The sequence below is a fragment of the Zea mays genome, chromosome 7 (genome assembly GCF_902167145.1).
Source record: "Zea mays cultivar B73 chromosome 7, Zm-B73-REFERENCE-NAM-5.0, whole genome shotgun sequence".
NCBI classification, from domain to species: Eukaryota; Viridiplantae; Streptophyta; class Magnoliopsida; order Poales; family Poaceae; genus Zea; species Zea mays.
In genome coordinates, this window is record NC_050102.1 from 46,259,956 (window position 1) to 46,273,929 (window position 13,974).

At 41.8% G+C, this 13,974-nt stretch overlaps 1 long non-coding RNA gene across 1 annotated transcript; it reads right to left on the reverse strand.

The window, feature by feature from the left end:
- Positions 1-6,207: 6,207 nt before the first annotated feature.
- Positions 6,208-12,123, reverse strand: LOC103632318 (uncharacterized). The gene is made up of 3 exons (XR_555823.3): positions 11,588-12,123; positions 11,417-11,503; positions 6,208-9,752 (listed from the first exon to the last, which is right to left on the reverse strand). It is a non-coding gene; the product is annotated as an uncharacterized lncRNA (long non-coding RNA).
- Between the last annotated feature and the right edge of the window lie 1,851 nt (positions 12,124-13,974).

A 13,974-nucleotide genomic window follows, 5' to 3' on the forward strand; every position in this document is an offset into this window, starting at 1 on the left:
TGTCTTCGGGAAGTCAACGATCAAGCAAGGACAAATTGATGTGATGAGGGGAAGGTACTTTCGTGACATTTCTATTGTGAGGGCTGGAGGAGAGAATAATGTCCCTCTGCCCGAAGCTGACGAGGTGGTTGTCTATAGAAGCTTCATGAAAGCAGGGCTTCAGTTTCCTCTAGATAAAATGTTGGTCGTAATCCTAAAAACTTTCAAAATTTACCTTCATCAGCTTACCCCCGAAGCCATCATCAAGATGGGGATTTATATTTGGACCATGAGGAGCTAAGGGATAGAACCAAATGCAAAATGCCTCTGCAACATGCATGAATTGTATTATGAGACAAAGGCCACCGGAAAAGAGCAATATCACAACAACTTTGGTTGCTACGGCTTCGTAACCCGCTGTGAGGTGAGCAACCCAGTTCCAACATTTCGCAAGAGATGGCCGGGAGCTTGGATGCAAGAATGGTTCTATGTGAAGAATGATCTGGTTGAAAGGGAAGACATCAAGGGGATTATCTAACGTCCTATATGGTCTCACTTCGGCATTAGGAGACCATCCCTTGCCCTTGGGAATGACATACAAACGTGCCAAGCTGCTTTTAACAGAGTATGCACTTACATATGCACCAGGGACTTAGTCCAGGAGCATATTGCTTACAAAGTGTGGCCACTCGGAAGTGGGTGGGAGATGCCGAAAGAGGCTGCTGCTGGGTCTAGCCAAGGTGGCTTAATTTATTTGAAGTATACATTCAAATACAGGAGCCAATTTGATCAGCCAAACGATGACTGGCTAGATGCCATTGAAGCAACCAACGATGAATTGCTTGGTGCTTATTCAAGGACCGAAGATGATGCTATGACGACGACCTTCAGAGGTCGAGGCAAGAAAAGGTTGAATAGGGTTTTTGATGTCATTGGTTTCGTATACCCAGATTACTGTTATCCTTCATGAAAGCAAGGGAAGAAAAGAAGAGCTACTGCTTCGACGATTTCTACTACGCCGAAGCCGAAAAAGTTAAAGTTTTGACATATCGCCCCAAGTGCGCTGAGACGGCCGAAGAGCCGAGGCCTGCTGAAGGGTCTTCTTCTGCTTTTGAGTCAAGTCACCCTGCTCCTGCCGAAGCTAAGACATAATTGGCCGAAGAGCCAAAACCGAAGATAGAAGCAGAGCAGCTGAAAGATTTGAGTCCATTGCAAGAAACAGAACTACCGAAGGTACCAAAGATTGCTTCAGTAACTTCGAAGAGAAGAAGGATGGCCAGCGTATTAGACGCTATTATAGAATCTGTAAAGGCGTCAACTCCTGCTTCAGCACCTGCTGCAGAGGGCGAAACCCTAAAGAAATCTAGCAAAGCTACCATAGCGCAGACCACTGCTGAAGCTAGACCATCAGTCCCCGCCGAAGCAAAATCTTCGGAGGCTGTTGAAGAAGGTAATGAAACAAGACCTTCGGAGGCTGTCGGAGCACCATTAATGTTGGAAAAAGAAGGTGGTGCTGAAGAATCTGAATCCCCTGCCCCGGCGCGTCTATCAAAGAATTGGAATTCGTAGTGCGACATGCTTTAGGGAAAAAATTATCGAAGGAGCAAATTACCGAAGCGCAACATTATGCCAGGGATCTGAAGTACCCTCGAGGGTCCTTGGTGTATAGTGGCGATGATGAAGATGACTTCCTTTATTGTCTGCCAGACAATAAGGAGATACATGTTTGTTGGGAGATGGCAGACAATGTAGGATATCCGAAGCTTGAACTAGGCTTGTCTGCAATGACGAAGGACTAGCTTGCATATAGCCTTGCCTATAACAGTCTGAAGGTGAGAATATTTTAACTTGTTGGAGGACAGATTATTTTTGTAGCTTATTTCTTTATCAGTAGGTGCTCATCCTTTGTTTTTGTAGGGCTTAATTCTGAGCAAGGCTTTAAAGGCCAAGAAGAAAGTAGAAGATGAAAGCTGCTAGTTGGCTCTTGGAAATCTTCGATCAGAGGTTATTACACTGAGGAATGAAGCTCTTGAAAAAGACAAAATATTGCTCTCCTTAGTGGATGGGCTGAAAACCAGCGAAGCCAAGCTTAACGCACAAGCCGAAGCTCATAGAGCCGAGGTTGACGATTTACAGAAAAAACTTGCTGAAATAAATGAAAATTTCGAAGTTGCGAAAGCTAAGCAAGAAATAAGTGAAATGGAAAGAGCCAGGGTGTAGAAGAATATTGAAGAACTTCGGGATTCTAAAGAAAAATGCTACGAAGTATCCATGGAATGCGCGAAGAAACTGAAGAATAGCTTCGTAAAGGTGGGAGCATATTCATCAGAGCAAAAATTTATCTGTGGTGATCCCAAAGGGGTTATCCAATGGATTGGCGAAGAGGTCGAAGCTTTTGAAGAAATTCTCAGTGACCGTGGGGACTTTTGTGCCTTCGCCGGTGCACGAGGGATTGCAGCAATTTTAGAAAAAAACCGGCTGCGAACATATTAAGGCTGCAGTCCAAGCAGAAGACACCTTCTCAGCAGACGACACAAAGGAACCTTCAGCCGATGCTTCTTTGATTGGCGGGAAATTCTATTCTGATGTTTGGATGAAGGGTGGCCGTGAGATGGTCGATGAAGCCATAAAATAGAGTGAAAAAGAATCTCACAATGCCCGCGAAGAGGCAAAGCAAGCTAAAGAAGCTGCTGAACGCGCAATGATTATTGATATCCTTTTAAAACTTTTTTGTCTTGTTGTTTGTTTCTAGCTTCGAAATTCACCATTATGTTTTTTTATTACAGTCGGCCTTTCACCACCTGTTGGGGACTTGTTCTCAAATGCTATGAATTAAGAACAAGGCAACATAAAATGTTAAATATTAATGCGCTTCGTCCGCTGAAGCATTATCTCCCCAAGGATTTAATGAACTTCGGACGAAGACCATGAATAGAATATCACGAAGGTCACACCTTCATGATTAGACTTACAAAATAATATGAAATAAAATATAAAACATGAAACATTAGAGAAAGATGTATCAAAAATAGATAACATTATTCACATATTTTATTATATGAACCTAAATATCAAAACATAATGTTTAGGTACATTTATACCTTCGCCTTGGCAGAAAATAATAATTCCCGAGCAATGCGTTTGCAATTACAGGATTGCGTGAACAGTAAAGGAATAATGTTCACTATTTATAGGCACAGGACACAACCTGTAAGGAATTACAATCATACCCCTTATAAAAGTTTACAATAATGACTCAGACCCTTATGGACTAAAAGGTCATTCCATCTTTAAGTCGGTTCGATCCTTCATCTTCGGATACGCTATAACACCGAAGCTTCATGAGTGGTAGCTTCGGCATTACGTATAAGCAGCTTTTGCAGAAGCTGTTTCTTCCTGCAGGACCTTCGGCGATGAAGCATGGTCCCAACACCACCACCGGAGCCATACAACCCTGAGGGTGACCCAACTATGAAAGAGGCTTTAGATGTGATGAAGATTGCTAACAAAGTCGTCGACGAAGTTGTCGACAGACTATTATATGAAGCCGCTGAGAAAATTCTAAAAGAAGATTAAATTCTTGTATGCTAGAAACTGTAAATGCTTGTATGTTATTGCCACCATGTGCACGGGACAAAAATCAAGTATTTGTATGTAAATTAATGTAATATATTTCTTTGCGATGCCTGAAACTTACGTACGTACCGTTTTTTGAGCCTTTGGCGAAAAACACCTTCCCTTTCGTTTCATGCTTCGCAAAGAAAGATTGTCCCCTTTATTGATTGAATACCACATGCTTTGCCACAACTGTTGTATAATAAAATTGCTGACGAAGATTTCCCTGCTGTGTAAAAATATGTCTGCCGAAGGTATACTTTATGCTTCAACACATTCTTTCATAATCCAACAGATGTTTTCGGAGGAGCATTTTTCCCTCTCAATTTTTTCGCTGATGCGATATGATGTATGATGTAATGCTATGCGATATGATGTGATGGTATGATGAAGTATGATGTTTATACCGAAGATGAACACCCACACAAAAACACACTCAGACTCTGCATTCCCTTAGGAACGACTTTGGAGTCTCTTCACCTTTTACTTAGGTGATAATTCAGCTCTGCATCCCCTTAGGAACGACTTTGGAGCTTGTTCACCTTTGATTTAGGTGGTATTTAAGCTCTGCATCCCCTTAGGAACGACTTTGGAGCTAAGCTCTGCATCCCCTTAGGAACGACTTTGGAGCTTCTTCATCTTTGATTTAGGTGGTATTTAAGTTCTGCATCCTCTTAGGAACGACTTTTGAGCTTCGGACTTACTCTGCGCTCCCTTAGGAACGTCTTTGTAGCTTTGGAACTTACTCTGCGCTCCCTTAGGAACGTCTTTGTAGCTTCGGAACTTAATTCTGTCACACTCGATGGTGTAACGACAGTATTCATCAAGTTGAAAGTTAATCCCTCCTGTATTATTTTTCTTGCAAGAAAAAATAAAGGTAGAAAGACTTAAGATACTTTAGATCAACATATTCCTTGGTCGAGCCACTGTAGTCCCTTTAGTAGATGTGCTTCGATTCAGGCACAGTGCTGTTGACTGTGCGAGCTTCGGACTCCTCTCGAAGGTCGCGCTGTTGCTAAGTATGATTGTGCCCTTCTGGTTGCTGATTGTGAACCAGCGGTGGTGGTGGTGGCAACTGAGGCCAGGAAGCTTGGGAATGACTTGCCGAAGCGACAGAAGCCGTAGGTTGTTGATTTCCTACATATTCTGGGATGTATGGAGAGTAGCACGAAGCAGTGTGGAGGACTTGCTTCAGCTGACCCTGCCACGCCTCGGCTTCAGCAATTTCCTTTTGCTTCTGAATTGTGACCTGACATGTCCTTGTTGTGTGACCCTTGTCCTTGCCACAAGAGAGGTAGTACAACTTTCTGGGTTGATTGCTGAACCTACCTCCACTGAAGCTTCTTCCTCCTTTGCCTCTCGGAGCCGGTGGTCTGAAAGAAGTCTGCTGCATGCTCGAAGACTGTGAGCTATGATGGCTGTTCTGAGCATTATTGGCCCTTTTATCGTTGGTATTGGAGTTATGAATTGACCGGACATGCACGGGATGAAGTCTTCCTCCGAAGCCCTTGGTCATTTTAGAAAACATGTACGCTTCCTCCCTTCTTTGGCGAAAATCATTATCAGCTCGGATGTATTCATCCATCTTCTGAAGGAGCTTCTCTAGGGTTTGTGGGGGCTTCCTAGCAAAATATTGGGCTGTAGGTCCTGGCCTCAATGACAGTTTCATTGGGCACTGTAGGTGCTTGTGCTCTCAAACGCAGAAACCTTCGGACATACGCCTGAAGGTATTCCTCACGGTCTTACGTGCATTGAAACAAAGCCTGAGCAGTGACCGGCTTCGTCAGAAAACCGTGGAAACTGGTGACTAGCATATTCTTGAGCTTCTGCCATGATGTGATTGTTCCTGGCCGAAGGGAGGAATACCAGGTCTGGGCCGCGCTTCTGACCGCCATGACAAAGGATTTTGCCATGACAGCATCATTGCCCCCGTACGAGGATATTGTTACCTCGTAGCTCATCAAGAATTGCTTTGGATCTGAATGCCCATCATACATGGGCAACTGAGGTGGCTTCTAGGATTGTGACCATGGGGTGGCCTGCAACTTTGCTGCCAGAGGAGAAGCATCATCAAAAGTAAAGTTACGATGATGAAAGTCATCGTACCATTCATCTTTGTTGAATGAGCTCTCCTGACGAAGCTCCCTGTGCTGAGGCCTTCGGTCCTGATCATCTTGAGTAAGATGACGCATCTCCTCAGTGGCTTCGTCAATCTTCTTCTGAAGATCAGCTAAGCAAAACATCTTCTCCTTTTTTCTTTGCACTTGTTGATGGATTGCTTCTAAATCCCTAATTTCCTGGTCAATTTGCTCCTCCTTAAGAGTTGGGCTAGTGGCCTTTCTCTTTTGGCTCCTGGCCTTTCGCAGAGAGAGTGCATCCTGATTTGTGTCCAGTGGCTGTAGGGCAGCCCCTGGCACCGTTGCTTTCTTCGGCGGCATGTCGAAGGTGGATGCTTTGCCCAAGGTCGTGGAAGTGAGTTCACCGGAGGTGGGCGCCAATGTTGGTCACTTGTTCTCAAATGCTATAAATCAAGAACAAGGCAACACAATTGTTAATGGTTAAAGACCTTCGTCCTTCGAAGCATTATTTCCTATCGGATATAATGATCTTCAGACGAAGGTTATGATGGACATACCTTCATCATTTCAACATATTAACGTGAATGCAAATAAGAAAACGAAGAAATACAAAAGAGATAATAATTGTTATGTATCAATGATCCATTTATTCTTATATTCCATAAACATGAATAAACATCAACAATATTCATATTACATTGGTACCTTCAGCTTGCCAAAGGGTGAGAGAACGAGGGTGATGCGAGAGTGATTACAATCCAGCGTGAACAGTACGGTGTTACTGTTCATCTATTTATAGGCACGGGACGCAGCCCGGATAAAAGTATATTTATGTCCCTGGTAACTATCTATAATATTAGAAAGAATTATTAAGGACTGTATGGTCTTTATCCTTCTTCAATCGTTATCATACTTGAGCTTCGTCAACATGTCCAGCCGAAGTCCTTTGGTTTCTAGCTCTGTCGCCCACTCTTTACTTCCCTTTGTTCTGTCATGAGAGAAGTTTTCCATTCTAAAGCCAAAGCTTCCTGTAACTATTCATAATTATGCTGAAAACATATGGTTAGTCATATTTTTTAGGACAATTGGTTCGCGCCCGGGTCCCTAAAACCCGAGTGTGACAGAAGTGGTATCAGAGGAATGTTGACTATAGGACAAAACCTAGATAGAACTACACAACCCTTACCTACTTACCTTTGCTACTCTGATTCTTTCTAAACTTTTCTTAGTCTATTCTCATCTACTGCTGCTTTACTCTGATTACTCTTACCTTTTCACTTCTAAAGACAAAAGTGGATTTCACACATTGAAATCATGTGCCTAAAGTGACCTTTAGGAATAGGCGACCTACTCTTAGGAACAAAAACAAAACTATTTTTTAGGTATGTACGTACTTGAATGGTTGTTCTTATGATACTTGTCTGATTTGGATCTTTGATTGAGTGTGATGAGTTGTGGAGTAATGTCCACAATTGCATTTGCATATACATCTAGGCATAAAGGAGAATATTTATAGAATAACTAGACAACATAGATCATCCCCATTAAAATATCACATATCTATCTTATCTTGACAACTTCTATCTTACCTTTAGAAATTCACCTTATAAGCCTAGTTATCCCAATTTAGACATAAAAACAACAGATCAGGCCTCGCCATGATCCTTCAGTTTATGACCAGCCACTAGCCTATGTGTTTGCCTACTAAATAATTTCCCTTGCAAAACTATCTTACCGTACATATTTCTAACCCAGATGGTCAATACCAGGAAGGGAGGCGGTATCGATCTACCTACTAACCACCATAGCAAGAGGATTGTTAGAAAACCACAACCAGAAATGAATCCTCCGAATCCTCCACCGGCTGGGACAGATCCAGTGGTTGTCGCTAAGATGCAGATGTTGCAGCAGATGGCAAACACGATGAATGAAATGCAAACTCAGATGAGGCAAGAACACAAGGAGATGTGTTCGGAATGGCTGGAAATGTGTCATGAGATGAGGCAAGAACAACTAGAAAGGCACAACAACCACCACCACCTCCACCACCACCAGTAGCTCCACCCAAGGATAAGCACCGTGAGTTTATGAGTCACAAGCCACCCACATTTTCTAACCCCTCGGATCCACTACAAACTGATGACTGGTTAAAGTCTGTGGCCAAGATGCTCAACATGGCTTAGTTCTCTGATAGAGAGAAGGTGTTATATGCATCAGGTCGCCTCACCGGCCCAGCTACGGATTGGTGGGATGCATATTGCACTGCTCATGCTGCTGCCAACACCATCACCTGGGCAGAATTCTCCACTCAATTCAAAGATTTACCATATTCCTGCTGGTCTTATGAAGATTAAAAAGAAATAATTCTTATATCTCAAACAGGGAGGCATGTCTGTTGTGGCAGAACCTCCCAAGTTATTGGGCCCACATGCACCTGACCTCGTCTCAAAGACCTCAGACGGCTATACATGTGCACCAGATAACTTAACAGGATCCGTCCAAGTGTCCCAAGGACCTCGGATAAACCACTTACAACCAAGATCGCAAGATTAAGTAAACAAAAATCACACACCAACATTTTTGCAGCGGAATTTCTTTATTACAAAAGTTACAAGTTACAACAAATTTACATTATATTTATCGGAGTGATTACAGAAGTGATTCAAAGAAATAAAATTTGAAATGTTATAAACTATTTATAAGTTTGAAATATATGCTAGCTCAATGACAATCCTCAATAAGAAGTATAGAACCTATAAGAAGGCCGAGCCCACCGGCACTTAGCACCATCAACAACAGCACAAATCTAGTACCTACAACAACATGAGTTCGAAAACCCTGAGTACGAAGTGTACTTTCGCAAGTCTTATCCGACTAAGGAAAAAGACTCTCAAGGATATGCTGGATTTGGGAATGAAGGAAAGACTTTTAGCAAGAATCAACATTAATAGTTTGAAGAAAGCTTACTAAAATGAGTCCTTACTTTCAACATTTTAATGCTAGATTAAGTATTAATAGACCTTGTTTGTATCTAGTCTAATTTCATCATCACATTAATCAATACAACATGATTTTTGCTCATTATGATTCCATCCATGACTTAGATTGCAGGGCAGTGACCAAGTCTTCATATCCGAGAAGTAACGGCGATCCGAATCGATTAATACCCAGCTGGGGATCTCCAACCACACGACATATGTAGCACTTAACCCTTGCATATGTCAACACGCCACTAGGTTTTTCAAGACCAGAACGGGTTCACGCCAACCGAGAGCACAAATACACCACCGTCCAGCCTCTTGCCACGGAGGGTACACGCTATTCTCGCCATCTCTCCACTCACATTGTGTGGTGGCCTTTCTGGTATTGGTCCGACCGAGACAAAGCTTACCCATGACGAGGCATGTGGCCAGTTAAAAGGTCCTCGATCAACAAGCCTACATTCCCTATAATCCTTAATCAACCTGGGTAGAACATCACCTGTTCCTAGCCCAAGTCTCGATTTAAGTACTTCCATCCTTAGGATTGTTTGTGTTCCTTAGGATGATTAAAACATCATAGGAAACCTTGCATTAGATCTCCCAATGATCCTGGTGAAAATATTCTTGTAGGTAGAGCCATCCTTCCTTAGGATAAACCTGAGTTAGGCATTAGTGCAAAGGACAAACTCTATCTGCAAGATTTTCCTCTAGGCAGGGCTAAGCAATTTTGTAAATCATATTTGATACTTCACCATAAGTATCTATAAAAGGAATGGATTTCAAGGTAGCCAATGCATCAAAGGGTTTCCAAGCAACTCCTATAAACTTAATGCACATTTCACTAGACTTAAAGTGTGTAAAAATCATTTAAAAACACAAGGAAGGGATTGCATGCACCGGGGCTTGCCTGGAATAAACACTACGTTAGTGTTTGTTAGCCGACGATCACTTGACGACCATCCTTTTGTTTTGGCACTTGTTTAGATTTTCCATCTCCAGGGTCGTCCATCAGCATCACCATGCGGTGTAGCCCATGCTTAATAGCATCTTGTGGTCGACTCAGCTCTGGTCCTCCGCCTTACGTGATTAATTAACGTACCTAAATGAAATACATAATGTGCATGTATGAACATAAGAAGGAATAACATGACTAAATAATGCTTCATGAAAGCGAACTAAACACTTAGTGACGATGCATCACAACTACTATGAGCGCACACTAGATAACTATGACTTTACAGTAATCATAATCATCGAGATAATCGAACTTAACTCAAACAACAAGCAACAATAACTAAACACAGGTCTTAAGTTTTAGAGCATAACGTTGATAGATCATACATTTAGACTTGCTATCCTAGGATACTCAAACTTGGAATAAGGATATGAGTTATTTAATTAACTGTATTGGATTTCCATAAAAATTACCTATGCGAACAGATTACTACTACTATACAATACATACAATCAGATAATCGACCAAAATTTGAAACACGTTATTACTACCCCACATGAAGATGAATTATACTGCACTAATAAATATTTATCTAAGGTATTTAACCGGTCATTAACAAAGAATATCATACTACTAAAGCATAGCATGGATGACTATAACCACTATATTCAACCAGTCTTCAATAATAAAAAAAATTAACTAATTCTATCAAGCCAAACAAGAATGACGCCAAACAATCAATTTACCACATGTAGATTTTTCTAGACAGCAGCATAGCAGTCAACGGTTTTGCTCATAACTCACAAAATATTCATCCAAAAGGGGTGAACAAGGACTTTCTAGAAAGCTAAGTAAGTCCTCTACAACTTTGATATTATCATCTCAAAGTGATTCAATGCTTAGCTAGGCCAAACAGTATTAAAACGACAGTGCTGTCCAGATAGGGGCAGATTTCGACTACTCACTTTAAAAATCCATAACCATAGATTTAGACATCCAAAACAAGTGATCCTAGACTTTTTAGAAAGCTAATAAAATTGTATACAACTCATTTATAATCATCTCAGGTTAATTCAATAAATATTACAGTCAGTTAATACAAACAGACTTCTCTGTTCAGATTTGGACAGATTCAGACTCTATAGTTCAAACAGATGTAACTTGGTCTCTAGACCACCAAAAAGGGTGATCTAAGACTTTTTAGAAAGAATAAAAACAGTGCTAAAATTCTTCTATAATAACTAAGAGCTGACTCTCAGTTTAAATTAGTCAAAAAGGCAAATTTCGAAATCAATACAGAATTTGGACAGATTCTGAAACTGGACCTCGAAAATTCATAACTCCTAAACTATTAGACCTATGGTCATGAAATTTTAACACAACCAAGATAAAGAAGTTATCTACAACTTTTCTATAGTATATTTCTACAGAAAATGCACTTTAGCTCATCAAACAAATAGCACGACAGAAACTGTACATGTAGTCTAAAACTGTGAGTATGCAATTTTAGCTCCTAATTAGGCTCTATAGTATCATGTTCTTGATACATAGAAATGCTTCATCATTTTATAATTTATTAGAGTTCAAACAACCAAATGAGAACCAACAATCGATTTACTAACTACATTCAAATTATTTGGAGCACTAGAATTATAAACACACATGTAACACACATATGTACTCGCTTGTATTTCAAATTAACAAGTGACACCGACGGATTCTACTAATTCATCCTTCGGGTACTCTGTTCAACCATACATATACACAACATCGACAAATCGCATGGATAGAAAATCACATTAAACAACCTGGCAGAATCAAACTCGGGTCGCGCGTGTGCTGTCCACGGGCTTGAGATTTTTGTCGAGCTCGCGATGCACGACATCGACAGAGGGCTGCGATTTACACACATATTTAAATGCACATTTTGTTGATTTGATATTTAACGAATCAAGGGGTGCAGGACAGAGAGGGCTCACTAAGGGTATTGTGACGTCACGGGTTGGGGCTGCACAGATCGAGGTGGAGCTCGCTGCAGTATTTCATCGAGCACTTGGTGAGTGTCGCGGACATAGGTTTGCCCCGGCGTGCTGCTGCTCGAACTGAGATAGAGAGGGGCGAGCAGAGGTGGCTAGGGAGTTGGGCGAGCTCCATGGTCAGACCTACGCGGACCGGCGAAGCAAGGACGCAGGTGCTGCGGCAGCCAACACCATGGCAGGGTCGACGGTGACTTGCCACCAGACGGACAGAGAGGAGGGAACAGAGGCGACCGGACTAAGGCAGGGGCGAGCTCAGCGACGACGTGGAGAACTAGACAGGGGCACGGCAGCGCCCACGGCGAGCGCCGCAGCTAACGGCCAGAGAAATACAGGAGAGGCGCCATGGGAGGAGCTGGAGGCGGCCATGGGAAACATCAAGGGGACGATGCCCTAGCTTCTGGCGTGGGGGCTGATGCCCAGGAGCCGAGATGGAGAGGGCAGCGGGGTTTTGACGGCCAGAGCTGGTGATAAGGATTTGATCACAAGAAGATAGGAATGGAGAAAGAAGAGGCTAGAAGCCTGGTGGTCGACGTGAGTAAGGGAAAATGAAATTTACTTCTTCATTTTCTAAACAAATACGTACAGGTAAACATACTTTCGGGATTTAGAGTTTAAAAGATGTAGAAACTGTTCGAACCAAGACAAGATCGATGACAATATTTGGACAGTGTTCGACTTGGTGAATATTCTTAGTGTCAGATAACTACTACCCGTTATCTATATTCGAAAATTTAGATCTGGGCGAGGAACACATGGACCAAACCAAACGAGATGAGCTTCGATATATTAAGACTGTGCTTAATTTGATTCGATTCGAAACTCGATAATTTTATCCGTAGTCTGAACAGGGAAACAAATTAATTATGAATACTCAATATCAGCTCTAATTATCTCGCTCCAATTTAATCTCGCATCAACACTCTTGTCGCCGAGCTTCTAATAAAATTCACTTGGGTCAAAAATCACAAGAGTGGTCGACACTCCAAATTCATGTTCTCTTAATCCATAAATTTTAAACATACACAAGACTCGATATTTCGCGAAATAAATATGTGAAATCGATACAACATCAAAATTGTGATCCTTTCGGAATCGACGTCACGCAACGTTCACGTGGGCGAAAGGTTGTGCGCTGTCTAGACACCGGTTAGCACCTGCCACGCGCCACGATGCCAGGCCACAGAGAGACACGTGTAGCACAAGCGTGAAAGAATTTCAAACGAAGTTTAAGGAACCAGATCTGATGTCAAGGATTAGAGTTTGGCAAGACGTCGATGGCTCAATCCAAACAATATTGGATTCGATGTTTCGAAAGATAAAGTCTGAATTTTGTAAAAATAAATTAGTGACAATTTAGACAGATGGAGACAAACACGATATCAAAATCGTGATAGACGAAGATGATTAAAATTTAGTGTCTATTTTATTCACCGCTATCACGTGTTAAAGTCCGCACTCATGGTCAAGCAGACGATAAACACCTGTGGTGTTACAACCCTCCCCCTTAAAAGAATCTCGTCCCGAGATTCAGAACGAAAGACTTCTAAGAGTAGAGAGACATGTAGCTCCTGTCCATATCAGCGATAGCATAAGGTTGTTCCAAGCGAAGACAAGTATCTCAAGATGTTGTTTCTCAAGTGGGTATAGCATGTATCATCTTTAAGCTAATTAGAGATGTCGGTAATAGAGATGATATGTGACAGGAGAACAGATAAGGTTCCATGTGTGCAGTTGCCACTAAGATCAAGAAAAAGGAGTCCCCACATGAAAAGGGTGATTTTATCACACGATTAGACACAGATAGGTTTTGATTTTCGGTGAAAACTTCTGAACTGGTAAGAACTTTACTTAAGAAATACATCAGAGTTATATACTCTTTTGGTCCAACAGTGATGGCATATGTGGCTTGATCATTCTGACAAACAACATAGAAATTATTTCAAGGAAGCAGTCTACAGAAGATAACATATCAGTGTAGTTCCATAATGGATCATAACCAGAAACTTTGATACCAGCGTACCGAACAACACTACCATGTGTCGGCCGCCACATGAGACTTTCGGCTTTACGCGGCACCATAAGTTATTAACTAGGACACCATCATTGAACTAGCACCGATAATGAATCTCACGTGGTAAGAACAATTTGCGCAAAGATAACATATCGATATAATCTCATAATGGATTATGACTACTAACTGTGATACCAGCACGTGCCAAGTAGCGCAACCATGTGTTGATCACCCACAGGAGGCCCTCGGTTTCGTCGCGGCACCGTCAGTTTCAGTCATAACACCATTACCAGACGTAACCAATAAGAAATCTTAC